Raw genomic sequence first — 12,078 nt, forward strand, 5'->3', positions numbered from 1 at the left:
CCATGGCGGTCAACTCTGATGGCCTGCAAGTGCACATGATTTAGTTGTAGCCTTTTCGAAGTAAGAGTATTGATCCCACATGGAGCACGGGAATTAGGCGTTGACTCTTGTAGTGAATTATGGATTTGTGTCTGCAAGTAATTGTTGACTCTAGACAAAGTGAGGGCGGAAATAAATAATTGTTTTGGTGTAGAACAAGCTAAAATTAAATTGCATAAAAAGTAATACTCCCTCCGTACCAAAATTCTTGTCTTAGATTTGTCTAGATATGGATGTATCTAACACTAAAACTTAACTAGATACATCCATATTTAGACATATCTAAGACAAGAATTTTGGGACAGAGGGAGTAGGAAATAGTTGCACGAGTAGCTAGTGGAGCTAGCAGTGGAGTAAGGCATTCTCAGGGAGTCTGTAATTCCCACTCGCATGTTTCTAACGCAACATATGCATTAGCATAGTATGGTCTGGATACTTGAGCCACTCTTGACGATTATGCTAGGCGGAGCCAGGTACAGAACATGTTCTACTCCAGGTAGACTTCGTGCCACGCACGCCATTATTGTAGTCTCCCTCTGCAGGTTACAACTAAGTTAATTAAGGGTTACCCCGTGGACGCGACCTCTCTAAGGTTTCTCCATAAGTCCCCTAGGCTAGGAGTAAACACTTCTACTATCACCTCGAATTACCTTGGCATCCTAACCTTTACAGTAATAGTGATACACTTCATGTCCTTTGATGTCTACTACACAACCTTCTTCTTGTAGACGTTGTTGGCCCTCCAAGTGCAGAGGTTTGTAGGACAGTAGCAAATTTCCCTCAAGTTGATGACATAAGGTTTATCAATCCATGGGAGGCGTAGGATGAAGATGGACCCTCTCAAACAACCCTGCAACTAAAATAACAAAGAGTCTCTTGTGTCCCCAACACACCCAATGCAATGGTAAATTGTATAGGTGCACTAGTTCGGCGAAGAGATGGTGATATAAGTGCAATATGGATGGTAGATCTAGATTTTTGTAGCCTGAAAACATAAAAATAGCAAGGTAACTAGTAACAAAAGTGAGCAAAACGGTATTGCAATGCTAGGAAACAAGGCCTAGGGTTCATACTTTCACTAGTGCAAGTTCTCTCAACAATGATAACATAATTGGATCATATAACAATCCCTCAACATGCAACAAAGAGTCACTCCAAAGTCACTAATATCGGAGAACAAACGAAGAGATTATTGTAGGGTACGAAACCACCTCAAAGTTATTCTTTCCGATCAATCTATTGGGCAATTCCTATAAGTGTCACAAACAGCCCTAGAGTTCATAGTAAAATAATACCTTAAGACACAAATCAACCAAAACCCTAATGTAACCTAGATACTCCAATGTCACCTCAAGTATCTGCGGGTCTGATTATACTATATGCATCACACAATCGCAGATTCATCTATTCAAACCAACACAAAGAACTTCAAAGAGTGCACCAAAGTTTCTACCGGAGAGTTAAGACAAAAACGTGTGCCAACCCCTATGTATAAGTTCACAAGGTCACAGAACCCGCAAGTTGATCACCAAAACATACATCAAGTAGATCACGTGAATATCCCACTGTCACCACAGATAAGCACATGCAAGACATACATCAAGTGTTCTCAAATCCTTAAAGACTCAATCCGATAAGATAACTTCAAAGGGAAAACTCAATCCATTACAATAAAGTAGAGGGGGAGAAACATCATATGATCCAGCTATAATAGCAAAGCTTGCAGTACATCAAGATCGTGCCAAATCAAGAACATGAGAGAGAGAGATCAAACACATAGCTATTGGTACATACCCTCAGCCCCGAGGGTGAACTACTCCCTCCTCGTCATGGAGAGCGTCGGGATGATGAAGATGGCCACCGGTGATGGATCCCCCCTCCGGCAGGGTGCCGGAACAGGGTCCCGATTGGTTTTTGGTGGCTACACAGGCTTGTGGTGGCGGAACTCCCAATCTAGGTTTCTTTTCGGGGGTTTCTGTATTTATAGGAATTTTTGGCGTCAGTTTCACGTCAGGGGGGTCTCCGAGTCAGCCATGAGGTAGGGGCACACCCAGGGGGGTAGGGCGCGCCTTCCACCCTCGTGGATGACTCGGGACTCTTCTGGCCCAACTCTTTTGCTTCGGGAGCTTCTTCTGGTCCATAAAAAATCCTCAAAAATTGGCAGGTCAATTGGACTCCGTTTGGTATTCCTTTTCTGTAAAACTCAAAAACAAGGAAAAAACAAAAACTGGCACTGGGCTCTAGGTTAATAGGTTAGTCCCAAAAATCATATAAAATAACATATAAATGTATATAAAACATCCAAAACAGATAATATAATAGCGTGGAACAATAAAAAATTATAGATACGTTGGAGCGTATCGGCCTTTCAGTGGTAATACTGAGTGGAGCCCCTTCGCAACATTCACAGAGTTTATTAAACTAAGCATTTAATAGAGGATCATATCCATTGTAACAATTTAGATTCTATACATACCAAGGTTCATTCATATCCCCGAGAACTAGGGGTCTACTCACACATGGAGTCAACAAACATCATGAGGGTGTGGATGGTAAACATGAATGAATCACAAACGTAACACACAAGACGATCCACCAGGCTCCTGATGTTACAGTGAGATGGATGTGGATGATGATGATGATGATGACAGTGGAGATGATGATGATGATGATAGTGGTGCTGATGTTGTAGTCTCCCTTGTGCTTGGTGGCGAAGATTGCAACCTCCTCCTACGGATGATCTCTGGAGGCTAGGGTTCTGCCTTCTAGATGAGTTTTTGGCGTCTCTGCACGTCTGATCCCCGATCCAATTTCACGTTGTGGAAGTAGTGCTGAGGGGTCAACACTGGCGCTTCATACGACCGCCCATACGAGTTGGTGCGCTCCTATGGAATGCCGTCTTTGGCTATGGAAGCGCCGCGGTGACTCCTCCTTTGGCCTCTTTGCTCAATTCTTTTATGGTAGACGATTATCACATTAAATACGTGATTTCACTACCATTTCTTGGGATTCCTCCCATAAAAAAATATTTGCTCCAAAATGCGTTACCTGTGGAATACCGACATAAAGAGGTGCGCGAACGTGATAAAATTCCACAAAGCCTACCATGTAGGCACAAAATGACCATCAAAACAATCACATAATTTTGACTCGTCAGGATCCTTCAAGAAAGATGATATCATCATCTCATCCGATGAAGAGGAGGAGCAGGAGCCGCAGCAGCCGCCGTGCCTCCTCGCGGAGGCGGGGACGATGGTCGAGGAGTATCAGCCGCAAATGGAGGTCATGCTTAAGCGATTTTTTGCAAGTGATGTGATACGTCTCCAATGCATCTATAATTTTTTATTGTTCCATGTTGTTATACTATCATTCTTGGATGTTTTACAATCATTTTATAGCAACTTTATATCATTTTTTGGGACTAACCTATTGATATAGTGCCAAGTGCCAGTTGTTGTTTTCTTCTTGTTTTTTACATCACAGGAAATCAATATCAAATGGAGTCCAAGTGCAGCAAATCTTTTTGTGAAATTTCTGTGGACCAGAAGACACCTGTTGGGCCAAGGAAGTACCTAAGGGGAGCTCCCAGGGGAGCATAACCCACCAGGGCGCGCCTGGGGGCCCAGGCGTGCCCAGGTGGGTTGTGCCCACCTCGGTCGCCTCATGCACCCTCTTTGCTCTATAAATACCCCAATATTCCATAAATCCTAGGGAGGTCGACGAAAAACTAATTCCAGCCGCCGCAAGTTCTAGAACCACCAGATCCAATCTAGACACCATCACGGAGGGGTTCATCATCCTCATTGGTGCATCTCCGATGATGCGTGAGTAGTTCATTGTAGACCTACGGGTCCGTAGTTAGTAGTTAGATGTCTTTCTCTCTCTCTTTTGATTCTCAATACAATGGTCTCTTGGAGATCTATTTGATGTAGCTCTTTCTGCGATGTGATCATTGGGATCCGATGAACTTTGAGTTTATGATCAGATCTATGTTTTTATCCATGAAAGTTATTTGAGTCTTTTGATCTTTTATATGCATGATTACTTGTAGTCTCGTATTTTTTCTTCGAATCTTTGGTTTAGGCCGACTAGATCGATTTTTCTTGCCATGGAAAGAGGTGTTTTGTGATGGATCTTATGGTGCTTGATCCCAGTGACAGAAGGGGAACCGACATGTATGTATCGTTGCTATTAAGTATAACAAAATGGGGTCTATTTCTACATAAATAGATCTTGTCTACATCATGTCATCGTTTATTGCATTACTCCATTTCTCCATGAACTTAATACACTAGATGCATGCTGGATATCGGTCGATGTGTGGAGTAATAGTAGTAGATGCAGGCAGGAGTCAGTCTACTAATCTTGGACGTGATTCCTATATAATGATCATTGCCTTGATATCGTCATGATTATTTGAAGTTCTATCAATTGCCCAATAGTAATTTGTTTACCCACTGTATGCTATTTTTCTCGAGAGAAGCCACTAGTGAAATCAACGGCCCTCGGGTCTCTTCTTAATCATATTTGCCTTCGAGATCTATTTTTATTTGCTTTTATTTTAAGATCTACTAATCCAAAAACACAAAAATACCTCACTGAATTTTATTTGCTTTTATTTGCATCTATCAATTTACTACAATTAATCTCCTGTCAACTCGCCAATTTCTGGCACCGTTACCCGAAAGGGATTGACAACCCCTTTAACACGTCAGGTTGCAAGTATTTGTTCTTTGTGTGCAGGTACCGTTTACGTAGTGTTGCTTGGTTCTCCTACTGGTTCGATAACCTTGGTCCCATCACTAAGGAAAATACCTACCGTTGTTGTGCTGCATTATCCCTTCCTCTTTGGGGAAATACCGATGTAGTTCAAGCCGCATCATGATGCTTGAGTGGTTACTTAGTACCGCGGCCTGGCTCCGCACTCGCCGTCTCCAGCCTGTGTCAAGGCGGAGCCAACAGCACCCCCACTTGCGCAACCACAATGTTCAAATCGTACAACGCATGAAGGAGGAGCCAGCGTCTCCAACGCACAACCAGTACACTCATATCGACGAGTCGGCGTCGCCCCCGCGCCATGTCTGGCACAACAAGGTCGTGAAGGAGGGAGTGGGCCGGAAATTGCCAAGGAACATGTGTACCTCCCCCACTACCTTGGTGGCCGCAGCTCCTCATCGCGGAGCATCATGTCGGCGGAGGAGAGGGCGGCTAGGATGGGGGCGCAAAGGGAATGACGCAACGCAGCATGCCTGACGGCCTTCGTGAAGTCTGACGCCACGTCGACCTAGATCCTCACAGAGGCTTGGGCCCGTGACCAGTCAATGACCACCACGGAGAGCGCCAGGCGATGACCTAGCAGGGCTGCCGCGCCCCTGCGTGCTACACCGCTGGAAGGACCACTACAATGATGAAGGCATGGATGACGACGAAGGTGGCCAACCTGGCTAGGCGTACGAGGTCACCCTCCGCTACAAATTAGTAAACTTTTTTCTTAAATTTTAGTTGATCGGATGAAATATCGTCTGGTTTATGTAAATTATTTCGAACTTATGTCTCTTTGCATAAATTCCATCGTGTTTGCATGTCTGAATTTGTTTATATTCCGAGCGAATGTTTGAAATAAGTGTTGGATGGCCGGCTCCCATATCATGGACGGTAAAATACTATGACCAGGCAGGCGTTGGAGATGTTGTTATCAGTTTGTTAGAGCATCTACAGCCGGACGCCTCAAACCTACCTCAAATGACCAGGCGGACGACCCGGTCAACGACTAGGCAAAAAAGGCGACCCAAATGGGCGCCTCAAATCGGCCTCAAACTTCCTGGCTGACCGACACCCATCATATCCAGCCCAAATCTGGGGCGGCCGAGTGCGACAGGGGCGTCCGCCACGTTGGACCTGACAACCCAACTCCAACAAAAATTGCACCGAATCCCCCTCATCCGACCTACCCGACTCCACTTGCTCCTCTCCTCTCTTCTTCCTGATCCATGTCGGACATCTCCTAGCTTCGCCGCCACCCTTGATGAGGACATGTATTAGGGGTAGGGTAACAGGCCTGACCTAAAGACCCTACCCATGGACACCGTACACTTTGTATTGGGCCCCTGGGCCAGATCGCCGTTCAGATGTACTGCAACTTGAAAGTCACTCGGACGGCAACGACCACTCGAAGCACGACACTCCACTCGACGAGCTCATTCCACTCGGCCGTATAACTCACTCGGATATGCGAAGACCAATAGTCAGCATGACGGTTTTGTAGTGGCCATGTATTATGGCATTCATGCCCCATTTTGTAACATAGGAGGTGAGGGGGTGGCGCACTCTATATAAGCCACCCCCCACCACTAGACTTGGGGCTCTCTTTTCTTCCACCTCTCTCTCTCTTCACCATTAGTCTCGGGACTTAGCTTAGGCATGGGGATCCGTTCCTCTCTCTCACACACACATTGTAATCTACGGATATATACCCAGATAAAACAAAGCCTCTCCGGAGCACGAGACATAGGATTGTTATCTCCATCGTGAGAGGCCCGAACTCGCTAAAACCACCATGTCACCCATATGCATCTCGATAGATCATGCTCCGTTACCCTATACCTTATTATTGTCGGAATCGTTCCCACGACAGTTGGCGCCCACCGTGAGGCATGGCGTCTATCGAGCCATGATGCAGATGGTTATTTTACAACCACCGACGGCAGATCGATTCCTGCTGAAGGAAACATGCATCAATCCAAACACTTACAAGAAATCGGCTGCACCTCTGCGCACGGCCACCGGCGCCGTCCGCCCCGTCATCTTCTCCATCCTCGGTACAGCCGAGTGCGTGCGCGGCCACTGGTGCTGTCCGCCCAGTCGTCGTCTCCAACCTCGGTACAGCCGAGTGCGTGCGCGGCCACCGGCGCCGCCCGCCCCGTCGTCGTCTCCAACCTCGATACAGCCGAGTGCATGCGCGGCCACCGGCTCTGCCCGCCCCGTCGTCGTCTCCAACCTCGGTAAAGTGAGTGCGTGCGTGGCCACGGGCGCCGTCCGCGTCGTCGTTATCTCCGACCTCCGCACAACCGATTGAACCTCATCTGCGACATCGTCGTTGAGCCTCCACGCGTGGCCGCCGGCTCCGTCCGCCTCGTCGTCGTCATGCACGGGCGCTGGCGTCATCCGCTTCATCGTCGTCTTCAACCTTGTCGTTGAGCCCCCACGCACGGCTGCCGACTCCGCCTCGTGTCCTCGGCCTCCGCGGTGGAGACGCAGGCCCGACGTGGCATAGGCCCGCATCGCTCTTTCCTCCGGCGCCAATCACCAGCGACGGTCTCCACGGCGGAGGCGCGCTGCAGTGGCACCTAAACAGCCACGACCCACAACCTGCAACCGATGGCCGTTCGGGATCAAAAGAGTCAAGGCCTCGTAAACCCCCACGTAAGTGCATGCATAACGTGACCACTTCCATGATCCATTAACTGCATGCAGAATAAAAAGGAAACGTAAGGACGACTCCCACCAATAGGCAACCCCGTTGACTCCGCTTTTGTCAAGGTAATCACCTCATTAAGCGGTCAATTGGTGAGGATTTACAACGTCAGTTACTACCTAATATTGCGGCCACAAGTGCGTTGCTTTAGGCTGGTTGTAATGAGAGTATCATAGATAGTATCATGCATGCCAACTAGGCAACTTTGATGAGATGGCATAGAATTAAATAAAGTAAGAGAGGGTTGAGTATCATATTATGATACCGAATCATAATAAATGCTACACTAGTATGTGTCATGCATGGCAATAAATAAAGTCATCTATGACACTATCATATGATACTATGCATTAGGGAGGTAGTATCATACACTAGTATCATATGCATGATACTAACTTATGATACTACCCATTACAACCAGGCTTAGCGCTGGTTAATTAGTGCATGCATGCATGCCTTAACTCGGTGGCTACGTTGGCTATACTTGCTAACTTGCAGGGAAGTGCTGGTACAGCAAAAAATATTCGTGGATGTACGAGTACTTGCTAACTTGCAGGCTTGCTGAGACGAACAACGCAGCCCGACCGACTCATCATTTATTCCACTCGGCTGATGGCCTGGCGACCGGATCGTAGCTCGGCTGAGGTTCACTCGACCGATTCACCTTTTCACTCGGCCGGCTAACGAACAGCCACCGGCGCCATCCGCCTCGTCGTCGTGTCCGACTTCGTCTGTGAGGCCGTCGTCGAACCTCCACGCACAGCCACCCGGCTTGTCGTAATCCCCAGCCACTCGACAGAGGATTAAGGACCTTCTCCTCTCTGATCATTTAAAGTTTAGTTCTCAAATTACTGTACAACTGCTTAACAGTCCCTTTTCTGTTCGAACCTAGGTTCACTTGGACATGACTAAAGCTTACTTGAATGACCATCCACTCGAACAATTCGCACGCATGCCCGGACGAATTAACTCAGATGGTTAACAAACCACTGCGACAGTCGGACAAGGACGTGTTGGTCCAGCAATCACTCGGTCGGCCCGTGCTTCATCGTCATTTAGCTGGATACGTGCCACTCAGACGCCTCGTGCATCGTCACTTTGCGGCACGCATCTCCATCACTTGGCCGCCCCGCGCGTCGCCGCTCTGCGGGATCCGTCTACATCACTTGGACGCCTTGCGCATCGTCACTCCGCGTCACGCGTCTACATCAACCGGATGCCCCATGCATTGTCACTTCGCGGCACGCATCTACATCAGCCGGGCGCCCTGGGCGTCGCCACTCTGCGGGACACGTCTACTTCACTCGGATGCCGCACGCATCGCCATTCCACGGGACGAGTCTACTTCACTCCGACGCCCCATGCGTCGCCACTTCGCGGGACGCATCTACTTCACTCGGACGCCTCGCGCGTCACCACTCCGCGGGACGGGTCTACTTCACTTGGACGCCTCGCGCGTCGCCACTCCGCGGGACGGGTCTACTTCACTCGGATGCCCTGCGCATCGCCACTCCGCGGGACGGGTCTACTTCACTCGGCCACCCTGCGCATCGCTACTCAGCGGGACGAGTCTACTTCACTCCGACGCCCCATGCGTCGCTACTCCGCGGGACGCATCTACTTCACTCGGACGCCTCGCGCATCGCCACAACGCGGGACGGATCTACTTCACTCGGACGCCTCACGCGTCGCCACTCCGCGGGACGGATCTACTTCACTCGGACGCCTCACACGTCGCTACTCCGCGAAACGGGTCTACTTCACTGGACGCCCCGCGCATCGCCACTCCGCGGGATGGGTCTACTTCACTCGGACGCCCCGCGCGTCGCCACTCCGCGGGACGGGTCTACTTCACTCGGCTACCCCGCGCATCGCCACTCCGCGGGACGGGTCTACTTCACTCGGATGCCCCGCGCATCGCCACTCCGTGGGACGGGTCTACTTCACTCGGCCACCCCGCGCGTTGCCGCTCTGCGGGACGAGTCTACTTCACTCGGATGCCCCATGCGTTGCTACTCCACGGGACGCGTCTACTTCACTCGGTCGCCCCACGCGTCACCATCAGTTGGTCACCTCATCACCACTCGGCCGCCCCGCGCGTCGCCACTCGGTTGGTCACCTCATAACCACTTGGCCACCCTGCGCATTGCCATCGGTTGAAAACATCTTCACCACTCGGCCACTCGCGCGCCTTCATACAGCTAAGTCATTCTAGCACTACATTCTATTATTTCTCCGTGCCTGAGTATCACGTAATTCACAAATCACGTTCACTCGGAGGCCATGCCACCAAGTGTGCCCCTTCGCTCGGTTTCTTATTTTCACATACTTGCTTAGTACTCACTCCTGAGTCCAACTTCCATTTTAACGCATACGTCATTCACGAACACCATGTGTTCTTCATTTCGAGTTTGCATCAGTCCTCGGGGGCTGCAACTCAGTCGGAACACTACACTTCCATTTTATTTGAGCCAACACTCCAACATGTCCAGTTGGATCCTTCACTTCGTCGAGTTCGACTAGATCCTTCACTCTTTTAGAATCTTATTGGTTTTGAACCAGCAAGCCCCTTGCACTCCCAGTGGGTGTCTATGGGTGTTATTTACAAAAATCATTTCAGCACACATCAAATTTCCTCGAGAAATTATTTCGTTGGCTTGTGCCTTTTTTTTCTTACACAAGTTACATGATCATTCAATGGCCCTATGCGCCAACTTCATCGCTGCTCGAACTCAGTCACCATACCAGTCCTAGCACACCACAACACTGACCTTGTCACCTATTGGCTTCAAACACATTCGGCCAACCCCTCAGAGGAATCCTCTTCATCATATTAATGACATAGACCTCGTCAGGCATGAGACTGATAAGTCCCTTTTTATAATTTCACACACTTCACTCTTTTGCAAGTTTCCCTCTTTCGAGCATCACTCGGAAGCTTCTCGTCATCTTTACCCGAGTCCGACTCGATGAATTGCAAATCATCCATTCAAAACTATATTTCTCGTATTCTGACATGTCCGTTGTCGAAGCCTGTAGTACGCTCGGGGGCTACGCCGCACTTGGGGGCTGCATCTCATTTGGAATGACACTCTCCTTAGTAGTCAAGTACTTCATCACCAGTCAGATCCTTCACTTCAACAAGTGCATTCGATCCGCCACTTTGACAAGTTTTATAATCACCCAGACGCTCTGCACGCCATCTTCAGACTCAGTTGTCACGCCGGTCTTGTTGTGTCACAACCAAACTACACCGACCTCATCGTTACATTAGCTTCGAAAGCATCTGGCTAACTCATTCGAAGACCATTTCAGCCACTTGGCTGGACACGCAATATGTCACTCGGCCAGCTCGCACATCCTCACTCAGCCGTCCCGCACCACACCACTCGGTTGTGCACGTCTTCACCACTCGGGCGCTCCATGCGTCGCCTCTCGGTTGTGCATGTCTTCACCACTCGGCCTCTCCGTGCGTCGCCACTCGGTTGTGCACGTCTTCCCCATTTGGCTGCCCCGCGCGTCGTCACTCGGTTGTACACATCATCACCCCTCGTCCGCCTCACACGTCACCATCAGTTGGACATGTCCTTACCTCTACACCCCCAACACGGGAACGACTAAGTTACTCGTATGATCAAACCTCATATCACACTCTGTAGCAAGCTTACCTCTTTCGAGCATCACTCAGGGGCTACGCACAGCCGTTGGCCATGCCTCCCTCAGGGGTTACGCCCATTCAATCAACTCATTGATCACATCAGGAATATCTTTCTGACCATACATGCTCGGTCCACTGGAAATCTATAAGGGTAGTACTGTCCACTCGGACGATCGCCCAAATCATTACCTAAAGTCATCTTCAGGACAGCAAAAGGGTGAAAACAACGCTCCTCTACAGATACACTTGGCCCTATCCTAGGCTCCAAGGCGTCAGTTTCACAAACTTGGGCTCAGAGATGGCATGTGCTGGTTTCCCCCCGGGATAATGAGTGTCCTCTCTCTGCAGAGTCAGTCCACACACTAGCCTCGTCACTCGGGTTTCATGGCACGTCCATGTCAGACCACTAGTCTACCTCCTCCGGGAGACATACAAGTGCCACCAAGTTTTTCCTTGCAGTCAACATACCCCGATCAGTCGAGAAGCACGTCCACTTGGATAAATACCCCTTTCATGCAAAAGGGTAAAGCGCCATCGCTGAATCGTACAGGCGGCCTTACTCGTGGAACGTCGTTCATACAACCACCTCGCTACGCATCCATCCGATTGATTCAATTCCAGATAAAGATATTTTACAGTCTTCTGAATGATTGTTGCTCATTTTTTACATGTTCTAAAATCCCCCAGTGGGTGCCTTAGTTGCGAATTCGTTTCGCCAAAGTCAAGGAAAAAAATCCTACCGAGTGGTGAGTCCGCCTCTCACTCGGGGGCTTAGCTGCAGTCCATTACTCGCCTAAGTGACAAAAATCCTACCGAGTGGTGAGTCCGCCTCTCACTCGGGGGCTTAGCTGCAGTCCAGTACTCGCCTAAGTGACAAAAATCCTACCGAGTGGTGAGTCCGCCTCTC

The sequence above is a fragment of the Triticum dicoccoides genome, chromosome 4B, assembly GCF_002162155.2.
Source record: "Triticum dicoccoides isolate Atlit2015 ecotype Zavitan chromosome 4B, WEW_v2.0, whole genome shotgun sequence".
Classification (NCBI taxonomy): domain Eukaryota; kingdom Viridiplantae; phylum Streptophyta; class Magnoliopsida; order Poales; family Poaceae; genus Triticum; species Triticum dicoccoides.